The following is a 27,452-nucleotide window of genomic DNA, read 5'->3' as shown; positions in this document are numbered from 1 at the left end:
GAAGAGAAAGGATCAATCCACATGATACCATCCTCATCCTCATATGAAAGACAATTTATCTCCGGGTTTGATTAGTGCAAATGTGTTAGTATCAGTAGATTGTATGTACCAAAAATAAAACGATAACTAATTTAAGCAAGCGAAGGTAGTGACAAAAAATCATATTTTTTACAAGAAAAAAAAACATTTTTAAAACATTAAAAAATGCAAAGGAAATTGTTCACAAAACACAATATAGGAGACTCATTACAGCCAAATATGCAAATATTAAGGCAAATTCCTAAAACAACTACTTGATGGAATACCTCTGAATGTGCTTCTTCCTCAGAAGCAAAAGCACTGTGTCCTTCATGCCAAAGAAACTCACGATTCCTGCAATCAAAATTTGTCTAACTACTTAAAATATACTATATATGCAAGTTCTAATACAAAGTAGATGTGCGTGATAAAAAAAATATTGTAACCGATTCAAAAAACAAAAAAAATATGAGCAAAATTTTAAGGTATTATGTGAGACATATATATAATCAAAATGCATATTATCCATTTTTGAAATTTTTTAAGCCTCATGATTAAAGCTTGAAAATTGTGATTATGTTCTGGTGGTCAGCACATTGTTTAATTTAGAGAAAGGAAAACATGGTAAAAAAAAAAAGTGCCTGATGAATGGTGTGAGATCTCCAGCCACCCATCTAACCGCATTACACCATTGATTAAGTTTCAAAGGCAAGTCGCGGTGTCCCCTTATCCACTTGGAGTAATAGGGATACATTATCGTTTCACTACTCGGACGAAGAGCAAGATGAGTTTCCAAATCAGACTGTCCAGACTTTGTTACCCAAGCAACCTAGAAAACGAACAAGATATAATCAGAAAAATCATAATAATGTCCTCAAAAGAACCAATGGATTTTACATAGTATTATAAAGAAAATCGTTAAAAGCAGTCATTTTAACACAACAACACCGGTAAAATGAGAAACATTAAAAAAATAATTAGGAACCAACAAATGGTTTAATAATGCAATGATTTTCAAATATTTAGGAGAAAACCAATAAGCATGATAAGCAAGGAAAATGTTAAATAGACCAACCCAACAAACTTAAAAACTCTCACCTCTGGCTTAAAACTGTCATAATGGGCCTCCTCCTTTTTCAAATGACCTTCTAGCACAAACATAGGGAAGTAGCAGTTCTCAACATTCATTTTCTTTATTGTTGGAAAATGACTCAAAAATGATGTATCCTGGAACTGTCAAAATCGGCGCCCGAACACTGTGCAATCGGGGCCCGATTTTGAGCTAATTCTGAAGGCCTGAGATACTGTAAAAATCGGCGCCCGAATGGTATAAATCGGGGCCCGATTTGTTGCGCTGCAGAAGTTAAAAAAACGGTTTTTTCATGGGCCGGTTCTGTTCCGTTTGGTTTTTTGAGGGATGCTTTCCACTATAAATATAAACCTTGTATCAGATGATTATGTGGTGTAGAAAAACAAGGTTTAGAAGCCAACAAACAAACTAGGGTTTATAGAGAAATTCTCTTGGCAACAACACTAGGGTTGGGATTGTTTTTGATTCACCTTGAACAAAGCACTATTAGGATTGAGTCTCTTGGTCACGGGAAGAGGCTGGGACTGAGGGTAGAGTTAGGTTTGAAGACTAATTCTTGTAACCTTCAATATCTCTTTGTAAAGAAACTCATATCATTATAGTGGAACGGAGAGCTGCTCTCTCCCCCAGAGTAGGTCATCATTAGACCGAACTGGGTAAACAGATTCTTGTGTTCTTCTTCTTCTTCCTTTATCTCTTGCTGTTTATTTTTGTTTGAATTATTTTTTGCCATCCGCTTCAATTGATTGCTTGGTATTAATTTGCTCCACGCATCAGTTTTATTATTGGTGTGGTTTTCACAACGAATTCACAACAATTGGCGCCCACCGTGGGGCAAAGGTCAAATCAATAACCAGGTATCATGGGTTCGAAGTGGGATATTGAAAAGTTTACTGGTAGTAACGACTTCGGGTTGTGGAAGGTAAAGATGAGGGCAATTCTAATTCAACAAAAGTGTGTTGAAGCATTGAAGGGAGAAGCACAGATGCCTGCGCATCTGACACCTGTTGAGAAGGCGGAGATGAATGATAAAGCGGTCAGTGCTATCATTCTGTGTCTTGGTGATAAGGTGTTGAGAGAAGTATCAAGGGAGACTACTGCTGTGTCTATGTGGAATAAACTTGATTCATTGTACATGACCAAGTCCTTAGCACATAGACAATGTCTGAAACAACAACTCTACTTTTACCGAATGGTGGAGTCAAAACCTATAATGGAGCAACTGACGGAGTTCAATAAGATTATTGATGATTTGGCGAACATAGATGTAAATCTGGAAGATGAGGATAAAGCCTTACACCTACTGTGTGCTTTACCTAGGTCCTTTGAGAATTTCAAGGATACTATGCTTTATGGCAAAGAGGGCACTATCACTTTGGAGGAAGTTCAAGCAGCTTTGAGAACCAAAGAGTTGACCAAGTTCAAAGAGTTGAAGGTTGATGATAGTGGAGAAGGCTTGAATGTCTCAAGGGGGAGAAGTGAAAACAGAGGAAAGGGGAAAGGCAAGAATTCCAGGTCAAAGTCTAGGCCAAAGGGTGGTGATAATAAAACAAAGTACAAATGTTTTCTTTGTCACAACTATGGTCACTTCAAGAAGGATTGTCCGGAGAGAAAGGGCAATGGAAGTGGTAATCCATCCGTTCAGATTGCAAGTGAAGAGGAAGGTTATGAGAGTGTTGGAGCACTAACTGTGACAAGTTGGGAACCTGAAAAGGGTTGGGTCTTGGACTCTGGGTGCTCTTATCACATCTGTCCGAGAAAGGAGTACTTTGAAACTTTGGAGCTGAAAGAAGGTGGAGTTGTTCGCCTTGGTAACAATAAGGCTTGCAAAATTCAAGGTATGGGTACTATCCGTCTCAAAATGTTTGATGATCGTGATTTCCTTTTGAAGGATGTGAGGTATATTCCTGAACTTAAGAGAAATTTAATATCTATAAGCATGTTTGATGGTCTAGGATATTGTACTAGAATTGAACGTGGTATGATGAGAATTTCTCATGGTGCATTAGTTATAGCTAAAGGGTCTAAAATACATGGTTTATATATTTTAGATGGTTCCACTGTTATAGGTCATGCATCGGTTGCTAGTGTAGACACTCTGGACATAACTAAACTGTGGCATTTGAGGTTAGGTCATGTCAGTGAGAGGGGTTTAGTTGAGCTAGCTAAACAAGGTTTGCTAGGGAATGAAAAATTGAACAAACTAGATTTCTGTGATAATTGCACATTAGGCAAACAACACAAGGTGAAGTTTGGGGTGGGTGTGCATAAATCTAGTAGGCTTTTTGAGTATGTTCATTCGGATCTTTGGGGTCCAGCATCAGTTAAAACTCATGGGGGAGGTTCATATTTCATGTCTATTATTGATGACTATTCTAGAAGGGTATGGGTTTACATTCTGAAGAATAAAAGTGACGCTTTTGAAAAATTTAAAGAATGGCATACACTTGTAGAAAATCAGATTGGAACTAAACTGAAAGTGTTGAGAACTGACAATGGCCTGGAGTTTGTTTCAGAGCAGTTTAATGAGTTTTGCAGGAAACGAGGTATAAAGAGGCATAGAACCGTGGCATACACACCTCAACAGAATGGTCTTGCTGAAAGAATGAACAGGACCTTGTTGGAGCGTGTGAGGTGTATGTTGTTGGGAGCTGGACTGTCCAAGAGTTTCTGGGGAGAAGCTGTTAGTACTGCAGCATATTTGATTAACAGATGTCCATCAACAGGGATAGATCTTAAGACACCTATGGAGGTTTGGAGTGGGAGACCGGCAGACTACTCTAATTTGAAAATTTTTGGAGCTTTAGCATTTGCTCATGTGAGACAGGACAAACTTGATGCTAGAGCTGTGAAGTGTATTTTCATGGGTTATCCTGAAGGTGTGAAAGGTTACAGACTGTGGAAGATGGAACCTGGAGGATCAAAATTTATTATAAGCAGGGATGTTACTTTTGATGAGACCCGCATGGGGATGAAGTGCAAAGACCTGGATACAAGCTCAGAAACAGGGATAGAGAAAATTCAGTTTGAGGTGGAGCCTACCACTGATGAAAGGGAAGGGGAGGATCAGACTCCAGTACCTGATGAGAGTGAAGGCCAAGAAACTATTGATCCTGACTATCAGCTAGCAAGAGATAGGATAAGGAGACAAATTAATCCACCTGAAAGATACGGTTATGCTGACCTCATTTGTTATGCTTTGAATGCAGCTGAAGAATTGCAAGACTCGAAACCAAAGAACTTCAGGGAAGCATTAGAAAGCAACGAAAGCAAGGATTGGTTGAAGGCAATGAATGAGGAAATGCTTTCATTGGAAAAGAACCAGACTTGGAAACTTGTTTCATTACCTAAGAATCAAAGGGTAGTGGGAAGCAAGTGGGTGTTTAAGAAGAAAGAAGGTATACCAGGGGTCGAAGCACCAAGGTATAAGGCAAGACTTGTAGCAAAGGGTTTTACTCAGGTGGAAGGGATTGATTACAATGAAATCTTTTCACCAGTGGTAAAACATTGTTCTATAAGGGTACTTATGGCGATTGTTAACATGTATGATCTTGAGTTAGAACAAATGGATGTGAAGACCGCATTTCTACATGGAGAGTTGGAAGAAACTATCTATATGCAACAACCAGAAGGTTTCGTAGAAGATGATTCAAAAGTATGTCTGTTGAAGAAATCTTTGTATGGGTTGAAGCAAAGTCCAAGGCAGTGGTATCGTCGGTTTGATGAGTTCCTAGTAAAGGCTGGTTTTGTGAGAAGCAACTATGATAGTTGTGTTTACATGATGAGGAGGAATGAGAAAGTCATTCTCTACCTTCTCCTTTATGTAGATGATATTCTTATGGCAAGTTCTGACATGCAAGAGATTCAGAAGCTCAAGAAAAGATTGAATGATGAATTTGAGATGAAGGATCTTGGTAATGCAAAGAGGATACTTGGTATGGATATCATAAGGGACCGAAACAAAGGTGAGCTATTCTTATCTCAGCAAGGGTACTTGAGGAAAGTGATGGAGCGGTTCAGAATAAAAGATTCTAAGGTCGTTAGCACTCCTCTTGGTCATCACACAAAGTTGTCAATAAAGCAGTGTCCTCAATCCGATGAAGAGAAAAGCAAGATGGAGGGTACTCCCTATGCAAGTGGGGTTGGAAGCATCATGTATGGTATGGTTTGTAGTAGACCGGACTTATCCTATGCAATAAGTGTGATAAGTCGGTTTATGGCAAATCCGGGTCAAGTGCACTGGCAAGCTTTGAAGTGGGTTCTGAGATATTTGAATGGGACTTTGAAAGGTGGTCTGAAGTATACAAGGTCACAACCAGGAAGGGATGCTTTGGAGGGATATGTGGATGCGGACTATGCAGGTAATGTAGACACTAGAAAATCTTTATCAGGATTTGTGTTTACTTTGTTCGGTACAACAGTAACTTGGAAGGCAAATCAACAATCAGTTGTAGCTCTTTCAACAACTCAAGCAGAGTACATAGCCCTTGTTGAAGGGGTCAAGGAAGCCATATGGTTGAAAGGTATGATTGGAGAAATGGGGATTAGTCAAGAGTGTGTGAAGATACATTGTGATAGCCAAAGTGCCATTCATTTGGCAAATCATCAGGTCTATCATGAAAGAACAAAGCACATTGACATTCGTTTGCACTTTGTTAGAGACATGATTGAGACAAAGGAGATCATGGTGGAGAAAGTGGCATCGGAAGAAAATCCAGCAGACATGTTCACCAAATCATTACCGAGATCAAGGTTCAAGCATTGCTTGGACTTGATTAACTTCATTGAAGCATAGATGAAGGTTGGAGAGAGCAGCAAGGTGATTGATGGTTAAATTGGCATCATCACCATTTTGGAGTCAAGGTGGAGAATTGTTGGAAAATGACTCAAAAATGATGCATCCTGGAACTGTCAAAATCGGCGCCCGAACACTGTGCAATCGGGGCCCGATTTTGAGCTAATTCTGAAGGCCTGTGATACTGTAAAAATCGGCGCCCGAATGGTATAAATCGGGGCCCGATTTGTTGCGCTGCAGAAGTTAAAAAAACGGTTTTTTCATGGGCTGGTTCTGTTCCGTTTGGTTTTTTGAGGGATGCTTTCCACTATAAATATAAACCTTGTATCAGATGATTATGTGGTGTAGAAAAACAAGGTTTAGAAGCCAACAAACAAACTAGGGTTTATAGAGAAATTCTCTTGGCAACAACACTAGGGTTGGGATTGTTTTTGATTCACCTTGAACAAAGCACTATTAGGATTGAGTCTCTTGGTCACGGGAAGAGGCTGGGACTGAGGGTAGAGTTAGGTTTGAAGACTAATTCTTGTAACCTTCAATATCTCTTTGTAAAGAAACTCATATCATTATAGTGGAACGGAGAGCTGCTCTCTCCCCCAGAGTAGGTCATCATTAGACCGAACTGGGTAAACAGATTCTTGTGTTCTTCTTCTTCTTCCTTTATCTCTTGCTGTTTATTTTTGTTTGAATTATTTTTTGCCATCCGCTTCAATTGATTGCTTGGTATTAATTTGCTCCACGCATCAGTTTTATTATTGGTGTGGTTTTCACAACGAATTCACAACAATTGGCGCCCACCGTGGGGCAAAGGTCAAATCAATAACCAGGTATCATGGGTTCGAAGTGGGATATTGAAAAGTTTACTGGTAGTAACGACTTCGGGTTGTGGAAGGTAAAGATGAGGGCAATTCTAATTCAACAAAAGTGTGTTGAAGCATTGAAGGGAGAAGCACAGATGCCTGCGCATCTGACACCTGTTGAGAAGGCGGAGATGAATGATAAAGCGGTCAGTGCTATCATTCTGTGTCTTGGTGATAAGGTGTTGAGAGAAGTATCAAGGGAGACTACTGCTGTGTCTATGTGGAATAAACTTGATTCATTGTACATGACCAAGTCCTTAGCACATAGACAATGTCTGAAACAACAACTCTACTTTTACCGAATGGTGGAGTCAAAACCTATAATGGAGCAACTGACGGAGTTCAATAAGATTATTGATGATTTGGCGAACATAGATGTAAATCTGGAAGATGAGGATAAAGCCTTACACCTACTGTGTGCTTTACCTAGGTCCTTTGAGAATTTCAAGGATACTATGCTTTATGGCAAAGAGGGCACTATCACTTTGGAGGAAGTTCAAGCAGCTTTGAGAACCAAAGAGTTGACCAAGTTCAAAGAGTTGAAGGTTGATGATAGTGGAGAAGGCTTGAATGTCTCAAGGGGGAGAAGTGAAAACAGAGGAAAGGGGAAAGGCAAGAATTCCAGGTCAAAGTCTAGGCCAAAGGGTGGTGATAATAAAACAAAGTACAAATGTTTTCTTTGTCACAACTATGGTCACTTCAAGAAGGATTGTCCGGAGAGAAAGGGCAATGGAAGTGGTAATCCATCCGTTCAGATTGCAAGTGAAGAGGAAGGTTATGAGAGTGTTGGAGCACTAACTGTGACAAGTTGGGAACCTGAAAAGGGTTGGGTCTTGGACTCTGGGTGCTCTTATCACATCTGTCCGAGAAAGGAGTACTTTGAAACTTTGGAGCTGAAAGAAGGTGGAGTTGTTCGCCTTGGTAACAATAAGGCTTGCAAAATTCAAGGTATGGGTACTATCCGTCTCAAAATGTTTGATGATCGTGATTTCCTTTTGAAGGATGTGAGGTATATTCCTGAACTTAAGAGAAATTTAATATCTATAAGCATGTTTGATGGTCTAGGATATTGTACTAGAATTGAACGTGGTATGATGAGAATTTCTCATGGTGCATTAGTTATAGCTAAAGGGTCTAAAATACATGGTTTATATATTTTAGATGGTTCCACTGTTATAGGTCATGCATCGGTTGCTAGTGTAGACACTCTGGACATAACTAAACTGTGGCATTTGAGGTTAGGTCATGTCAGTGAGAGGGGTTTAGTTGAGCTAGCTAAACAAGGTTTGCTAGGGAATGAAAAATTGAACAAACTAGATTTCTGTGATAATTGCACATTAGGCAAACAACACAAGGTGAAGTTTGGGGTGGGTGTGCATAAATCTAGTAGGCTTTTTGAGTATGTTCATTCGGATCTTTGGGGTCCAGCATCAGTTAAAACTCATGGGGGAGGTTCATATTTCATGTCTATTATTGATGACTATTCTAGAAGGGTATGGGTTTACATTCTGAAGAATAAAAGTGACGCTTTTGAAAAATTTAAAGAATGGCATACACTTGTAGAAAATCAGATTGGAACTAAACTGAAAGTGTTGAGAACTGACAATGGCCTGGAGTTTGTTTCAGAGCAGTTTAATGAGTTTTGCAGGAAACGAGGTATAAAGAGGCATAGAACCGTGGCATACACACCTCAACAGAATGGTCTTGCTGAAAGAATGAACAGGACCTTGTTGGAGCGTGTGAGGTGTATGTTGTTGGGAGCTGGACTGTCCAAGAGTTTCTGGGGAGAAGCTGTTAGTACTGCAGCATATTTGATTAACAGATGTCCATCAACAGGGATAGATCTTAAGACACCTATGGAGGTTTGGAGTGGGAGACCGGCAGACTACTCTAATTTGAAAATTTTTGGAGCTTTAGCATTTGCTCATGTGAGACAGGACAAACTTGATGCTAGAGCTGTGAAGTGTATTTTCATGGGTTATCCTGAAGGTGTGAAAGGTTACAGACTGTGGAAGATGGAACCTGGAGGATCAAAATTTATTATAAGCAGGGATGTTACTTTTGATGAGACCCGCATGGGGATGAAGTGCAAAGACCTGGATACAAGCTCAGAAACAGGGATAGAGAAAATTCAGTTTGAGGTGGAGCCTACCACTGATGAAAGGGAAGGGGAGGATCAGACTCCAGTACCTGATGAGAGTGAAGGCCAAGAAACTATTGATCCTGACTATCAGCTAGCAAGAGATAGGATAAGGAGACAAATTAATCCACCTGAAAGATACGGTTATGCTGACCTCATTTGTTATGCTTTGAATGCAGCTGAAGAATTGCAAGACTCGAAACCAAAGAACTTCAGGGAAGCATTAGAAAGCAACGAAAGCAAGGATTGGTTGAAGGCAATGAATGAGGAAATGCTTTCATTGGAAAAGAACCAGACTTGGAAACTTGTTTCATTACCTAAGAATCAAAGGGTAGTGGGAAGCAAGTGGGTGTTTAAGAAGAAAGAAGGTATACCAGGGGTCGAAGCACCAAGGTATAAGGCAAGACTTGTAGCAAAGGGTTTTACTCAGGTGGAAGGGATTGATTACAATGAAATCTTTTCACCGGTGGTAAAACATTGTTCTATAAGGGTACTTATGGCGATTGTTAACATGTATGATCTTGAGTTAGAACAAATGGATGTGAAGACCGCATTTCTACATGGAGAGTTGGAAGAAACTATCTATATGCAACAACCAGAAGGTTTCGTAGAAGATGATTCAAAAGTATGTCTGTTGAAGAAATCTTTGTATGGGTTGAAGCAAAGTCCAAGGCAGTGGTATCGTCGGTTTGATGAGTTCCTAGTAAAGGCTGGTTTTGTGAGAAGCAACTATGATAGTTGTGTTTACATGATGAGGAGGAATGAGAAAGTCATTCTCTACCTTCTCCTTTATGTAGATGATATTCTTATGGCAAGTTCTGACATGCAAGAGATTCAGAAGCTCAAGAAAAGATTGAATGATGAATTTGAGATGAAGGATCTTGGTAATGCAAAGAGGATACTTGGTATGGATATCATAAGGGACCGAAACAAAGGTGAGCTATTCTTATCTCAGCAAGGGTACTTGAGGAAAGTGATGGAGCGGTTCAGAATAAAAGATTCTAAGGTCGTTAGCACTCCTCTTGGTCATCACACAAAGTTGTCAATAAAGCAGTGTCCTCAATCCGATGAAGAGAAAAGCAAGATGGAGGGTACTCCCTATGCAAGTGTTTACGTTGGATTTTCGTAAACAACCGCTGGTTTACAAATGGTAACTTGCAAGATCAACCAGTAAATCTTAGGACATATTGTGTTTGTTCTTGTTGTTAGAAATTCTGCGTTTTTGATGTCAAAAATATAAGAAATATGATAAAAACAATCGAATTCAATCCACTTGAACTCAATCGAACTTAATAAAGTAAAGTGCAAGAACACTTAAAGAACAAAGGGTAAATTGCATTGATTAAACAAAGGTTGGTACACAGATTCATACATTGCAACTTGTGACTCGTTTCTCGCTTCCATACGGATACTTTGAGTATAAGTTTGTATGACGGAATTGTGACCTGTTTTTCCTATGAAAAACTACTATTTATACTAAGTCTAGAAATAACTACACTTCTTTGAAATTCAAACTACAACTGCCACAAGTCGACAGTTTTACTTATTTGAAAACAAACTTAAAATAAAAACTGACTTAAAGAATAACTGTTGATAACCACCTTCGAAAACTGCTTTATCGAAGTCTTCTAGCATCTTCGAACCCATATTTGCTTTCAACACAACACTCTGTTCGAATCTTCTTTAAATCTAGGTCAACTATACTTTGACCACATTTATTACAGCTAGTAAAATATATTGGCTAACAAATTGCCCCCCAGAAACGCCATTTTCGATTTCACCGAAGGAGAAAAAGACGTTTTTGAAAAAAAAACTAACATTCTCCATCGAAATGAATGATGTCAGTATTTAATTCAAAACTAATTCAAATTTCCTTTAAATACTGACCCCACAATCTTAGTTAGTGGGCCACGTTCTCTATCATTGGAAAAGACAACACTTTAATGGTAAAACTGTTAAAATAAGATCTTGACATGTGTCATGATCAAAGGTCCATATAGAAGCAAACTCACCTTTACTCTTTTCACTTTTCACCATTTCATTTTCACTTTCACTGTTCCTCTTCTCCGCCAAAAAAGTTCTCTCGAAGAAAAAACTTTGAACTTTCTGCAACTCCTATCTTTAAACACGAACTATTCATCAAATTCTCACAAAAACACTTAAACAATGACGAACGCAGCAGGAACCTCTCATGTGTATCGCGAAGAACCCATTGATTTTACTAAAGAAATCGCTAATGCTGCTCCTGCTTTTATGAACGAACCAGAGATCAATGAAGCTGAAAAAGCTATCTGGAAAACCCAGGTAATCATCCCTTGTACTGATACTCCATATGCATTTTTAGGCCCCATTTCTCTAGAACCTGAAACTCCAGAGATTAACTCTCTTTTCCCATGCATTGAAACTCAACCTCCTTTAATTTTCACAAAAGGTCCTTTTGACCTAAGTTTTGTAAAATCCAAAATTAGGACTGAACCGAAAACTTATCCAGAATACATTGCTTGGTTAGACAAAGTTCAAAAACAAAAGGGCCAATTTTGGAAAGAGAAAGGGATTTTTGATCTCATCCAAATATCTCGATATGGTCCAAAATACCATAATGAATTGATATTTGCTGCTTTACATTTTTGGAACCCATCGAACAACAGCCTTCACTTGAAATGTGGAATGCTCACTCCTACCCTTTTAGATGTGGCTGGCCTTACTAGCTTAAAACCAACTGGATACACCTTTAATCCAGATGTTACCACTTCTCAATACTCAGTAAATTTCGATAGCCCTGCCTATGGTTTATTTATAGCTAACAACCATGATACCGAATGTGCTGAAGTATCTGCAGATGAACATGTAGCTTTTTTGACCTACTGGTTATCTATGCATGTTTTTTGCTCAAGGTCAGTACAAGTCCCTAAGAAATTCATGTGTCTAGCTAGTCAGTTGCATGAAGGAACAGATATCTGTTTAAGCAAACTGATTCTAGGTTCTTTATATGAAACCATTAACCAAACAACTAATAATCTTAGAGATTATCCCCAAACTGGTGGAAATTTAGTTGTATCAGGACCCATATGGTTGTTTCAACTATGGCTTTTAGCCACTTTTGGATCAAAACTTGCTTCGATCCTACCTTCCTCTTACACATCAGCATACTCAGACAAAACCACTGAAGGTATAGGCTTAGCTATGTTTCACCCCGATGGGAACAAGTCTTCACAAAAACTTTTTGAAAATGCTTATACAACCCTGCTTGATTGTTCCATTTTCACCCCTATGATGGCACCATTTACCACTAGGAAATATGGACCTAACTGGTTCAAAGAGGACTTTCCTACTACTTCGAAAAAAGCCAATAAAACAGAAATCAATGCTATATGGGAAGCTTATTTGACCCCTACCTATCTATCTAGCAGACTTACACCTGGTAGCCCTTATGGAGTATATGGTTATCAACCTAACCATGTAGCTAGACAGTTTGGTATGGTTCAATCAAAACCCAGCTCCTTGTTCAAAAGTATAAGTGAATGGAAAATTCCTCTGATCGAACCTGTGTGGAAATCCATAATTCAAGCCAAGAGAACAACTGTGTTCGAGCCTACATATTTCTCAACATCATTTGCATGCTCTGAAGCATTCTTTCGATGGTGGCGAAATTATTACATACGCCAATCCAATCGAGGGAATCCCGATGAATTGCTGCCTCAACTGACCAGTACTTTTCACACTTTGCAGAACAAAGACAAGAAGACTAGAGGTACGCACATTAAAGAAATTCAGCAATTTCAAAGATATTATCAAACAACATATGACCCTTTACATCCAAAGAGGACAGTATATTATGCTGCTCAAACTCTGAGAGATAAAGTTCGAGAGAAAATTTCAGAAACAATTTTTCCCCCTGGAACACCCAATAAATATCTTTATGTTTTAGAAAAGAAAATGAGACTAGCAAGACTTCCATCTTGTAATCTTGCTTTGGCCTTCAGGCCACCATACCCAAAATGGTTACTTTATAATTTCAAATTCCCACAAAATAATTTAGTAACCTATGCTAAATGCAATTTATACCAATATAATGGTGAACTTGGCTATGAATTATCCCAAGTTCGAATCGAAACTCCCAGTATCATGGGTATGATTTTTTCTTTCGCTAAAACACATTAATACTATTGTTAAAAGAAATAGTACTTATCTGTATAATCACATATTTCAGCTTTGCCTTTAACTCCAGGAGAAGCAAAGCTCGATGATGCCAGCACCCAGAACACTTCGAAAAGCAAGTCTGACAAGAAGAAAAAGAAAGCTTCCCAAACTAAAGAAGTTGAATCGAAGAAATCTGAGGCTGCATCGAAGGAACCTCCTAAATCAAAGGAACCCAAAGTGAAAACAACTTCATCAAAATGACATTCTAGATCGAAGAGCAAGAAAGAACAAGCAACTGTCGATCTCTCTGATGATGATAGTGAGGTGGAGATAACTAAAGAACAGATCGAAGCTTCCAAAGTAACACTTCCCAAAGTCCATACTGAAGGAAGAAGGAAAAGAAAACAAGAACAAATATCACTTGTCCAAGAAAAGGAAGTCGAAGTGGAAGCTTCTGAAAGTTCTCCCCCCATCTCACCATCTAAACCATTCAAACGTCGTCGAAAGACTTCTCATTCTAGTGCTCATTCACATGTTGGTGATAATGGTTCGAAGGTATTTTATCGAAACCATATTTTATACGAAATATCTCTAAATGTCTTGTTTTTTAAGCATCTATCTTATTCTTTTTAGGGTATCGAACAAGAACAAACTAATCCATCACAACATGGGCAAGTTCTTCCTTCTTCGAAGACCACTTCACCAATTGCTGAAGACAAAGAGGATGAGCATGATGATGCTAGCAGTCCAGAAGGTCTTAAAGTGGATCCTCCTCAACAACAACAGGCAGAAACACCCACTGATGACTTGGTAAATGATGAATCACTTAACAATGACCAATCTCATTCTGCACCCACCCTTGGAGATAATGTATTGAACTTTGCTACTGAAGATACAAACATAACTACTCAACAAGATGCTCCTGGTGATGCAGAGATGATTGCTCAACAAGATGCCCCTATGATCGATCTGGAAGAAATCGATCGATTGGCCAAAGATGATCCTTTCAATGCCTTTGCCTTGATAGCTAAGAGTAATACTCTTTTCTCAACTAGCACTGGCCAAACTTCTGATTCATCCAAGGGAAATCCCTCTGAGACTTCAAAGAACAACCTGCTAGCAGAATTTCAAAAGAAGATCATCGAAGCCAACTTGCTAGAGTTGATTGAAAAAGATGCTGGAGCTCTTGCTGAAATCAAGAGTTTATTTGAAAAACTTGGTGCTCTCCCAACTGGTTGGAAGTTTCGAAACCTGTTTAATTATCTTGAACCAATGTTGGAGAGTGCTAATCAAAATTTCCAGAAGAGGAAAACTGGTCAAGCTCAAATGGCAGAGAAGAAAGCGCATCATGATCAAATTGTGATCGAACTGTCATCCTTCCAAGAGAAATTTAGAATTCTTCAACAAGAAAGAAACAATGCGAAGCAGCAAGTGGTTGACATCGATGCCAAGATTAAAGAACTGGAAGCTCAGAAAGCTGAAATTTTGGCTAAGGATGAAGCCAGAAATCGAGAAGCCAATGAAGCTGTTAACAAATTCAAGCTCTCCAAGGAACTAGAGTCTACCATTGCTCAACTTGCAAATGACAACCATGCTCTCGATACCCAATTGGCTGAATACAAAAGCCAAATTGAGAAACTCATCTCATCATTTGAGATTTAGTTCTGTTTCCATTTTATTCTCTAAGACTTTTATTTTATTTCAGCCTTATCGAATATCTTGGTCTATAATGTTTTTATAACAATTTGTGGACCATTTTCTATTTCGAACGACAATTTCTTTTCAATCATCGAAATTCCTTTCTTATTTTCTTGTATCGAATTTAAATTTTATTTAAATCCAAATAAGATTGGAACAATTTCCAAGACATTTTAATGATGAGGAAACAAAAAAAGTAACTTTTTGTTTAACCCAACAAGTTAAACTTGCCTAGGAAGTTGAAAAGAAATAAAACAAATAAATGACCTTTTAACACAAATTAATCCTTTTTAAAGTAAAACCTTTAAAACTTCCCTCAGATTACGAAGTTAAGTAACCATTGGCCATCGGAATAACTGTTCCCACGTGTCATCATCTTCAAAGCAAGAAGAACCGTTTGATTGAGCCACTTCTTTCAACTTCCCTCCATTATAAATATGATTTTCCCTTTTATAAAAATCACTCTTTTCTTTGTTTCGTCTTCGTCTGAAAAATCTTTCTTACTCAAAGCTTTTCTTTCTTAAATCATCATGACCACCATTGATAATCTGAGTGATGATCTTTTAGTCAAGATTGCTGCAAAGATTGCTGCTCAAAGCAGGAAAGATCTTTTCGCCTTTCGCCATACCAATAGCAGGCATTGGCGCGTCAGTGAAGATTCTGAAATTTCTAGGGCTTTTGGAAATGATGTCCTCTACTTCCTCTACGACCCCAATGAATGGTACAACAATGCTATGGTGGCTCATTCTAAGTTTGCTTTTAAACTTAGACTCTGGAATCATGGCAACGCCATGTTCTGTATTCTTCGAAGCACTCAACACATGTTGGATGCTAATCCAAACATTGAAGAAATGAAACGCCTCCTTACTACTGCTATCAATGCCACTGGCTCTCTGAGTGCAAGGTACTACCTTCTTCTCATCAATGCGCTCTCCATGCCTATGCCAGAAAACATCCTCGAAGACTTCAAAGATCTTGCATGGACACATCGATTGGCAGAATTTCGAAGCGACATTTTGGGAGGAACTTCAACTTATCGATTTCGCTGTCCTTGGTGGAATAGGCCCATGCCTATTTGGCTTACTAGGCGTCGTTTTTGCAACAACTACCACAACTGTGCAGGAGATGGGAGAATTGGAGGCTGGTATTCACTTCTACCTGGGCCAGATCATGACTACTACTTGGTCAATGCTTGCTTCAGGTGTCGTCTCGATACAGAAATTCGCTGGTTTCTCGATCGTTTTGGGATTGTAACTGAATGGTGAAAACCATTTCTAAATGCTTTCTAGACTTTAAGTACTTTGTGTTTTCTTTTGTAATGGTTTTTCCATTTTAAGCATTTCAATGTAACCTGCCCATCAGTTGGCATTTTTAAATTAATGCCAAGTTTTTATTTCGAATCAAATTACTCTTGTGTAATTTTAATTTCTTGTAACATCGGTTTATATTTTTTCAAATATTTACCGTTTATGCGTAGAATTCTCTGATCTTCTTGTAGTTCCTCGATCTCATACGCATTATTCGAAAAAACTCTTAGAATTTTCCATGGTCCTTCCCAACTAGGAGACCATTTTCCTAAACATCGATCCTTTTTATCCATAGGCAAAATAACTTTCCAAACTAAGTCTCCTTGCAGGAATAATTTCGATTTAACTCTTTTGTTATAGGCTTTTGCTATTCTTTCTTTTTGCTTTGTAAGCACTTCTAAAGCCATCAATCTTTCTTCATCAATATCTACTAATTCATCCAACATCATATCCAAATATTGATTTGTTGGAATTTCGATTTGTCTTTGAATTCGAGTAGATTGAAGTAAGATTTCTGTTGGCAATACAGCATCATGGCCATATGTTAATCGAAAAGGAGTAGTATTTATAGATTCTTTAGGAGAAGTTCGAACTGCCCATAAAGCTTCATAAAGAAACTCATGCCATTCTTTGGGTTTTTTCTTTTGGCTAGCTTTTCTTTTGATTATAGTAATCAAATTCTTATTTGCTGCTTCTACCTGACCATTTGCCTGAGCATAATATGGTGTTGAAGTCAACAATTTATATCCCATTTCTTCAGCAAATTTTACCATCTTTCGACCAGTGAATACAGATCCTTGATCTGTAGTAATAGTTTCTGGTATGCCAAATCTATAAACAATAAATTTTTGAATGAAGTTTATAACTTCATCTTGAGTAACATCTTTTAGTGGAACAGCTTCTATCCATTTAGTGAAATAATCTATTCCAACCAAAATATATTTGTAGCCTTTGGATGACTTAGGTTTGATTTCCCCAATTACATCTAAGGCCCATCCTCTGAATGGCCAAGGTTTTACTATTGAATGTAATTCACTAGCTGGTACTTTTTGAATTCCAGCATGTTCTTGACATTCTTTACAACCTTTAGCAAAGTTTATGCAATCTTTTAATATGGTTGGCCAATAAACACCTTGTCGAAACAAAAGCCATTTTATTTTATGGCCTGCTTGATGTGTACCACAAGCACCACTATGAGTATTCGATACAGCCAAATATGCTTCTGCTTCACTAAGGCATTTAAGTAAAACTCCTTCTGGAGTCTTTTTAAATAATTCATTGCCTATTATCACATAACTCAAGGCTCTATATTTGACTTTTCTACAAGTTGTGCCATCTGGATTTTCCAAAAAATTGACTATGGGTTTTCGCCAATCATCATCATCCAAATTGTTAATGACCAAAATTTCAGAAAATTTTGCACTCTGAAGGTATCCTTGAGATGTTTCCATGCCCCCAAGTTTTGGTCTTAACAATTTGTTAGGCACAATGTCCATCGAATTACGCTTTGTTTTAATTTCAATAACCTCTTGCTCTTGTTCCTTCGAAAGTTTGTACCCAGAAGCCAATTGAGCTAAATCATTAGCTTCTTGATTTTCTGCTCTAGGAACATGTTGAACTTCAATTTGAACAAAATGTTTAAGTAATGCATTAACTATAGTGTAATACATTATCAAAGTTTCTTTGAGGCATTTATATTCTTTTGTTATTTGCTTTATTACTAATTCAGAATCACCTCTAATAATTAAACATTTTGCCCCCAGTCCGAGCAAAATCTCTAAACCATTTATTAAGGCTTCATATTCTGCCTCATTATTCGAACAATATTGGCTAATTCGAAATTTATATTTGGTTACCTCATTTGTTGGTGAAACAATAACTATACCTATTCCAGAACCATTTTTATGACTAGACCCATCGAAATACAATGTCCATGGAAATGTTTCGATGCCCCCAGTCACAGGTTCTTCAATGGAATGATCAGCAATAAAATCAGCCACTATTTGGCCTTTCACAGTTTTCAAAGATTGATAAGTTAAAGAATATTCTGTGAGTGCCAAAGCCCATTTACCAACTCTACTATGCAGAATAGGTTTAGATAACATGTGCTTAATAATATCGAAATGGGAATAAACATAAACATCAAAAGGCTTTATATAATGTTTAAGTTTCATACATGAGAAATATAAACAAAGACATAGTTTCTCACTAGGATGATATCTTGTTTCAACATCACTTAAAACTCTACTAAGATAATAAATGGCTCTTTCTATACCATTTTCATCCTCCTGTGCTAACATACTCCCTATAGTTCTTTCAGATGATGCTATATATAACTTCATCTTTTTGTTTTTCAACAAAGGTGAAAGAATAGGAGGATTAGATAAATATGACTTTATGTCTTCAAATGCCTTTTGATGTTCAGGCTCCCATCTAAAAGTTTCCTCTTTCTTTAATCGAAGTAATGACGAGAATGCTTGCGCTCTGCCACTGAGATTAGAGATAAATCTTCTGAGGAAATTTATTTTGCCTAATAAAGACTGCAACTCTTTTTTGGTAGAGGGTGCTTTAGCCTCCATTATAGCTTTAGTCTTATTTTGATTGATTTCGATGCCCTTTTTATGGACAACAAATCCTAAAAAATCACCTGCACAAACACCAAACGCACATTTTAATGGATTCATTTTTAATCCATATTGTCTCATCCTTTCGAATGATAACCGTAAATGTTCTAAGTGTTTGTTTTCAGAAGATGATTTCACAACAATATCATCAATGTAAATTTGCATAAAATCTTCAATAAAATCATGAAACATTGAATTCATTGCTCTTTGATATATAGCACCAGCATTTTTAAGACCAAATGGCATTACTATCCACTCATAACATCCTAATGCCCCTGGGCATCGAAATGCTGTTTTAGAAACATCTTCTTCAGCAATAAATATTTGATTATAACCTGAATAACCATCAAGCATACTCAAATATTCGAAACCTGCTGCAGAATCTACCAACATTTCTGCTACTGGCATAGGATATTCATCTTTGGGAGTAGCGAGATTTAAATCTCTAAAATCAATACAAACTCTTATACTACCATTTTTCTTTTTAACAGGAACTACATTAGCTAACCAATCAACATACCTTGCAGGCCTGATGAAGCCACATTTGAGGAGTCTTTCGATTTCTTCTTTTATTTTTGGTAGAATCTCTGGTGCAAACCTTCTTGGAATTTGCTTCACTGGTTTCTTGTCTGTCCTGATTGGCAATTGCAACTCTACTACCTTTCTACTCAAACCAGGCATCTCATGATAATCCCAAGCAAAGCAATCCTTGTAATTTTTCAAAAGCGCCACAATTCGATCTTTGAAGCTCTTAGGAATCTTTGAACTTATGTATGTTGGTCTTTTTACAGAACCATCTCCTATATCCACTTCTTCAAGAGGATCTTGGGCCTTCATTTTTATTGTAGATCCCATTGGATCTTCTTCAAAACCCAAAGGTTCATCATCATAAATACAATCTAATTTTTTATCATCAATGAGGTCATCAGAATTATTTTCCACTGAAGCATCGAAGACCTCTTCTTCTTTGGCTGTTTCAGCCAAATCGAAGTTTTTCTCGGCTACATAAGCCGTAATCTTTTCCCATATGCTGGGCTCAACCATTGATCACTTATTGATATCCCACCTAGTTGGTGAGATTCCATTTGCTGAACATCCTTGGTCATCAGTGACCCTCTTGTACGAAGTACTTCTTGTCTTCAGCAAATCTTTTTCCTTTACAGGTATCTTCTCATGGCAATCTTCGTTGTTCACCACTACGAAGTCATCGTCGAATGCAGTTTTCCAACGAAAACCCCATTCTGGTGCAAGTTTTACAAAGAATTTTTCTTCTTTAGTCATAGAACTTGATGCATCATTTTCCATGAATGGTGCAATAAATTGAAGCTGTTTGTCAAAGTTCTTTTTGTTGATATCTTGATTATCAACTTCAGCTTTAAAATAATAACTCTGATCAGCCTCAATATTCTCTACCAAACCATCTTTCCTCCAAATCACAATCCTTTGATGCATTGTAGAAGGAACTGCACCTACAGCATGGATCCATTCCCTTCCTAATAATGCATTGAAATTGGCTTTAGAAGGAACTACCAAAAACACAGTTGCTCTGGTTATGCTTCCTACTACCAATTCTAGTTCGATAGCACCAAGAGATTGTCCAGTAGATCCCTCATAATTAGTGAGCACTACATTATGTGGTTTCAAATCACATTCAGAAATACCAAGTTTCCTTAGAAAAGATTGTGGTAAGAGATTAACAGTAGCACCACCATCTACCAACACTTTGTTAATTCCAACACCATTTAATTTAGCTTGAATAAACAAAGGCTTTAAATGAAGCTTCATGCTATCATCAGGTTTCTCGAACACTGCATGTTGATCTTCGATGCAGCCATTATTCATAACATAATAACATAGAGGTCTATGACGAGCCATTTCCTCAGTGAAATCACATTCATCATCATGATTGGCCTTCGAAGATACATCATGTGCATATTCAATTGGTAGTACAGAAACCACACATATAATGTCAAGACTTGGTTCAGAATCTGAAAAAGTAGAAGTTAGAATATCATCATCCCCTTTAGGGATGTTTAAAGCAGAAGATAATGGAGGGAAAATTCTTTCAGTAGCTGGTTTTTTAACCATTTCGAAAACTATTGGTTGTTTTCCCTTACTTTTGTCACCATTAGTGACATCTTTTAAAACTCCTTCCTTTTTCTGGCGTTGAAAACGGCGCCATTGAGTTCTAGTCATAGGATTCTTACCTTTATAGTTATTTTTGTAAGCATACTTGTTAGGATTAGAACTCTCTGGTTGGTCTGGAACTTTGACAGCTCTTTTTACCCATTTTGTTGGTGGTGCTGGAGGCGCAGAATGACCAGTTTTCTTGCCTCCAGAGAAAACCCAAGTATCAATAGGAGACTTCGATGAAGGAACGAACGTCTTCTTATGGTTCTTCATTTGATACTTCTCTGAAGTTTTCATCTTGTAAGGAACACCTCTTTTGTTAAAGCCAAACTTAGAACGGTTCTCGAACCACCCTCCTTTACGTTTTGTTTGAGGTTGATATCCTTCAACTGATTTCGCAGCTTCTTTATCGAACACTGCACTACATCGAGGACAAAGCATAGCATGGGTGTTAGATATTTTACATCGGTTTAAAAAATCAACCAAATCTTCTTCAGCCTTTGGATATGCTTTCTCCATTTCCTTGGCCAATTGATCATCAGTAACCACTGGCTCTTCAATTCGATGGTCCTCAGTAACCATTTCTACATCAATATTATCTGAAATTTCCACCATATTGATAGAAATATCAGCAAACATGGACTCTGCCTTTTTCATAGGATCTCCATCCACTTGTTGTTTTGGTTTTTCTCCGAATTTTAGCCTCCCTTCATCAAGAGCTTTTTGTACAGAATCCCTGAAACGAGTACATCGAGATAGGTTATGACCTAAAAAACCATGGAATTTACAAAATCCTCTTTTCTTCCTTTGTTCCAAAGGAGGTAACTTCATATTAGGTGGCACTAATATTATGCCATCATTAACTAATAGATCAAAAATTTCTTCACTTTTAGTAATATCAAAAGTATAAGTTTTAGAAGGATATTTGTCACTCTTGGGATCTTCAGGATTTTTTCCATTGGATGGCCTCAACATTTTACAAGCATATGGAGGTCCGTCTTTTAATTCTGCCAGGTTTATATCATTGTCTTCAACGATATCTAAACCCCAATCGAATTCGGTTTCACTATCTCCTGTTTCTATATAGGCAATTTTTTCTTTTTTAGAAAATTTGTTATGAGTTCTAGTTTTTTCAGCTTTAAGTCTTTCAACTTGTCGAACTCTGTCTGCCAATTGGGCCATGTCTCTTAAGTACTGGGTATCTAATTTCTTTCGAACAGAATAATCGAGGCCACCAGCAGCCATTTCGACTAATTCATATTCTGGAACAGAAGTAAAACATCTAGCCTTAAGGAGACGAAACCTATTGAGATAATCATCTATTGACTCATGACTTTTACGTCGAACACTGGCCAATTCTTTCAAACTAATCTTAGATTGACCCATGTAAAATTGTTCATGAAAAGCTTTTTCTAATTGGTTCCAACTATAAATTGAATGAGGAGGTAAAGTTGTAAACCAAGTAAAAGCATTTTTTGTCAAAGAACTTGGGAAATATTTCATTCTCAAATTTTCATTTTCTGCAATATTTCCTGCTTCCATGAGAAACCTAGCAATGTGTTCGACAGTAGATTCATCAGTTTCTCCAGCAAATTTGGTAAACTTTGGAATTTTCCAATTTCTAGGCAATTCAGCATCTAAAACATACTCAGACAAAGGAGACACAAAATTTGGTCGACGTAAACCCATATTAAAACCACTTTGGGCTAACAAGGCCTCGACAATACCCGCTATATTATTCTGACCATCGAAATTGTTCCGACGGGCTTGTAAAACCACTTGATCGGCATCCTGGTTTCTATTAACCAAAATGGGTTGCCTTTCAGGTTCTGCCTGAACTTGTGGTCGTACTACTTGTGGTTGGACAATATTTTCATGATTTCGAACCATTGGTTCATCAGCAATTATTTCAATTGCCCTCACATTTCGATTTTGAGGCAATTGGGTATTTTGGATTGGTGGAGCGCCAAAGAAATTGGCAATTCTTTCCATTTGATCAGACAACCGTTGATAACTAGTGTTGGTGTCTCGAATTAAAGGATTTATGACAGTACCAATTTGTTGGGTCATCATATTAATCATATCATGATTAGTTTCTTCCATAGTTTGCCTAATAGCAGCCATAGAAGCGTTGGTTAAATTTTGTTGGGGACTTCTATATGTTGTAGATACCCCAGGACCAAAAAGTTGTGGTAATGAAACATTTAAATTCTCTGAAAACATATTACCACTAGTTTGTAAGCCTTGCATTAATGATGATGGCATACCATATGGCATTGATCTATGATCCCAAACTCCTTGAATAGAAGTATTATTTGGATAATCATGTGAAGTTTGGGTAACCATCGAAGGCATGGCTTGAGAAATTACTGTGGCCATCGAAGGCATGGCCTGAGACGATGTTTGAATGACTGTATTACTAGTTGGAATAGCCTGGGATGTTCTAACATTCCCTGGGGATGAAACATCATCTTCAACCGTCACTTGATCCACATCTTCATTTGAAGATGTTGGATTTGTTTTCTTTTGGTTGTTAGCGCGTGTCATATTAAGAAGCAATTTCTTGTTTCTTAATTGCATACACAACAAAACAAACCAGAATTAAAAGAAACTCTAACAAAAACTATAAACAAAAACACAAACGGTCCCACTGGGCGTGCCAATTTGTTTACGTTGGATTTTCGTAAACAACCGCTGGTTTACAAATGGTAACTTGCAAGATCAACCAGTAAATCTTAGGACATATTGTGTTTGTTCTTGTTGTTAGAAATTCTGCGTTTTTGATGTCAAAAATATAAGAAATATGATAAAAACAATCGAATTCAATCCACTTGAACTCAATCGAACTTAATAAAGTAAAGTGCAAGAACACTTAAAGAACAAAGGGTAAATTGCATTGATTAAACAAAGGTTGGTACACAGATTCATACATTGCAACTTGTGACTCGTTTCTCGCTTCCATACGGATACTTTGAGTATAAGTTTGTATGACGGAATTGTGACCTGTTTTTCCTATGAAAAACTACTATTTATACTAAGTCTAGAAATAACTACACTTCTTTGAAATTCAAACTACAACTGCCACAAGTCGACAGTTTTACTTATTTGAAAACAAACTTAAAATAAAAACTGACTTAAAGAATAACTGTTGATAACCACCTTCGAAAACTGCTTTATCGAAGTCTTCTAGCATCTTCGAACCCATATTTGCTTTCAACACAACACTCTGTTCGAATCTTCTTTAAATCTAGGTCAACTATACTTTGACCACATTTATTACAGCTAGTAAAATATATTGGCTAACAGCAAGTGGGGTTGGAAGCATCATGTATGGTATGGTTTGTAGTAGACCGGACTTATCCTATGCAATAAGTGTGATAAGTCGGTTTATGGCAAATCCGGGTCAAGTGCACTGGCAAGCTTTGAAGTGGGTTCTGAGATATTTGAATGGGACTTTGAAAGGTGGTCTGAAGTATACAAGGTCACAACCAGGAAGGGATGCTTTGGAGGGATATGTGGATGCGGACTATGCAGGTAATGTAGACACTAGAAAATCTTTATCAGGATTTGTGTTTACTTTGTTCGGTACAACAGTAACTTGGAAGGCAAATCAACAATCAGTTGTAGCTCTTTCAACAACTCAAGCAGAGTACATAGCCCTTGTTGAAGGGGTCAAGGAAGCCATATGGTTGAAAGGTATGATTGGAGAAATGGGGATTAGTCAAGAGTGTGTGAAGATACATTGTGATAGCCAAAGTGCCATTCATTTGGCAAATCATCAGGTCTATCATGAAAGAACAAAGCACATTGACATTCGTTTGCACTTTGTTAGAGACATGATTGAGACAAAGGAGATCATGGTGGAGAAAGTGGCATCGGAAGAAAATCCAGCAGACATGTTCACCAAATCATTACCGAGATCAAGGTTCAAGCATTGCTTGGACTTGATTAACTTCATTGAAGCATAGATGAAGGTTGGAGAGAGCAGCAAGGTGATTGATGGTTAAATTGGCATCATCACCATTTTGGAGTCAAGGTGGAGAATTGTTGGAAAATGACTCAAAAATGATGCATCCTGGAACTGTCAAAATCGGCGCCCGAACACTGTGCAATCGGGGCCCGATTTTGAGCTAATTCTGAAGGCCTGTGATACTGTAAAAATCGGCGCCCGAATGGTATAAATCGGGGCCCGATTTGTTGCGCTGCAGAAGTTAAAAAAACGGTTTTTTCATGGGCTGGTTCTGTTCCGTTTGGTTTTTTGAGGGATGCTTTCCACTATAAATATAAACCTTGTATCAGATGATTATGTGGTGTAGAAAAACAAGGTTTAGAAGCCAACAAACAAACTAGGGTTTATAGAGAAATTCTCTTGGCAACAACACTAGGGTTGGGATTGTTTTTGATTCACCTTGAACAAAGCACTATTAGGATTGAGTCTCTTGGTCACGGGAAGAGGCTGGGACTGAGGGTAGAGTTAGGTTTGAAGACTAATTCTTGTAACCTTCAATATCTCTTTGTAAAGAAACTCATATCATTATAGTGGAACGGAGAGCTGCTCTCTCCCCCAGAGTAGGTCATCATTAGACCGAACTGGGTAAACAGATTCTTGTGTTCTTCTTCTTCTTCCTTTATCTCTTGCTGTTTATTTTTGTTTGAATTATTTTTTGCCATCCGCTTCAATTGATTGCTTGGTATTAATTTGCTCCACGCATCAGTTTTATTATTGGTGTGGTTTTCACAACGAATTCACAACATTTATTTCTAGATTAAAAAAAGCCTGCACATTTGTTTGAGATACGAAAGCAACTTTAGCTTAATAAAAAAGAAAAGAAATATGTAATTCTATATCTATGTTTGAAGAAGCATAGTTTCACCAAAAACAAAAACATCACCATTTGGAAAGAATCATAACTTTTATTTATTTTGCATCAACTCTATAGCTAGCTGATCAAGAGTATAAAATAAGTACAATATACATAAATGCATTCAAATCGTTGAGAAACATACTTGCAAAGTCTCCCATATTTCTACTGCTGATGATCTCAGAATATATAAACCAGGAATATCATAGTGCTCAATGAACTCCGCACTAGCGAGAACCTATTAGAGCAAATCAAAAGCCATTGTGAAACAGGTTAGAGTGTTGATTTTTAGAAAGAAAAATATATATATATTAATATAAGAGTAGAGAGAGTTTGTTGTCAAAAAATAGAGAACAAAAACAAAATTTTGTGTGGAGGAGAACAATAAATATTGTATTGCTCAGTTTCCTGAAGCTATTTATAGTACATGAGACACACCAAATAAAATCATATAAATGATCACTATTTTCTCAATTTTACCGAGAAGAATAGTAGAGATGTATTTGTTGTTTGAATATCTATACTTGAATTTCTAACTCTCTTAGTGTTGCAAAGTTTGAATGAGCATACATTCCAATGTTTCTTAAATTGTATCGTTCAATTTAAGTGGTTCCATGACAAAAACATAAAGTAGAAAAGAAATAATTGAAAGAACTAAGTAGTGTTTGTACCTCGGAATACCACTCTTCAAAATTTTCATCCTTCCGATTGACGAGTCTTAAGCCGGTCTCTCTCTCCACTTGTTATTCATCTTCTCACCTCACCTGTAAGACGGAGGAGAGCAACTTATGTATTGGGGTCTTGGTCTTTGTGAATGAGAGTGTAGGTTCAATTTTTATTAAAAACAAAAAAACAAAAAAATCAACAACAATCATGACGACGGCAGCATAAGAGTGAGAGCGTGTGATATGTAAACTTAGGGCTCAACAAATAACTTTTATCATTTACTAGGAATACTAATTCTAACAATTTAGATAACATTAACTGTGCTAATTACCAATGCTGACAACTAGACAAAATTGGTGCACATTGTACAAACAATTATCATGCATTTATTTACTTTATAGGCTTCCAAAATTAAAGAAAGTAACTTTCCTTAGAATCAGCAAAAATAAGGCAAAAAAGTAAACCAAAAAGTGAACCACTAACAAGTAACAACACTTAATCATGTACTTGTTGATGATATAATTTTTTCCACTAGATGAAAATCGTGTAAAAAGTAAAACACTTACAGGGACACTTTGTATCATTTTGGTAAAAAAGTAAAACACAATACCAAATGAATATCATGTAAAAGGAGACCATGTAAACATGAAAACAAAAATTCAAAATTCACAAAAAAAAAATTACATCTTACATCCGAAAACACAAACCACTTTGAACATGATAGATAATGTGATTTACTCTAAACTACTATTAGAGACAGATTATAATTCCAAAAAAACTGATATAGTAAACAACGATGTCGTTTAACAATTTCGAAACGAAACTCAAACAACACAACTAGTATTCACAAAAAAACGTCGCAAAAACGAAACGATCAATAAAATTTGATAACAAAATCAAAAATAACGGCAAAGAGTTTAGAAAATGAGTAACAACAACAATTGAATTGAAAAAACGAATCAGAAACGAAAAATCACAACAAAAAATCTTCAGTAGTGAAAAGTGGTGAGTGAAGAGAGGTTTGAGTTTGAACTTACCGCCGACGGCAAGATTCCAGTGAGGTGAAACGCGTAGTGAAGAGAGAGAAGAGAAAGTTTTAGAGAGAGAGAGAGAGAGATTTGA

The 27,452-nt window shown here is 37.3% G+C and overlaps 1 pseudogene across 1 annotated transcript in view; it reads right to left on the bottom strand.

The window, feature by feature from the left end:
- LOC146899297 (proline--tRNA ligase, cytoplasmic-like) overlaps nucleotides 1–26,716 on the bottom strand; it is a 28,838-nt pseudogene extending 2,122 nt beyond the window's left edge. The window contains exons 1-7 of the transcript XR_015023191.1: nucleotides 26,662–26,716; nucleotides 26,336–26,403; nucleotides 25,810–25,902; nucleotides 25,556–25,579; nucleotides 1,117–1,209; nucleotides 660–847; nucleotides 306–372 (exon numbers count right to left, since the gene is read on the bottom strand). The product of XR_015023191.1 is annotated as a proline--tRNA ligase, cytoplasmic-like (transcript). The remainder of the gene's footprint in view (nucleotides 1–305; nucleotides 373–659; nucleotides 848–1,116; nucleotides 1,210–25,555; nucleotides 25,580–25,809; nucleotides 25,903–26,335; nucleotides 26,404–26,661) is intronic.
- Nucleotides 26,717–27,452: the final 736 nt, after the last annotated feature.

The sequence above is a fragment of the Medicago sativa genome, chromosome 8 (genome assembly GCF_051527215.1).
Source record: "Medicago sativa cultivar Bolivia chromosome 8, Bolivia_mono, whole genome shotgun sequence".
In the NCBI taxonomy this organism is placed as follows: domain Eukaryota; kingdom Viridiplantae; phylum Streptophyta; class Magnoliopsida; order Fabales; family Fabaceae; genus Medicago; species Medicago sativa.
This window is presented reverse-complemented; position numbering and strand designations above follow the sequence as displayed.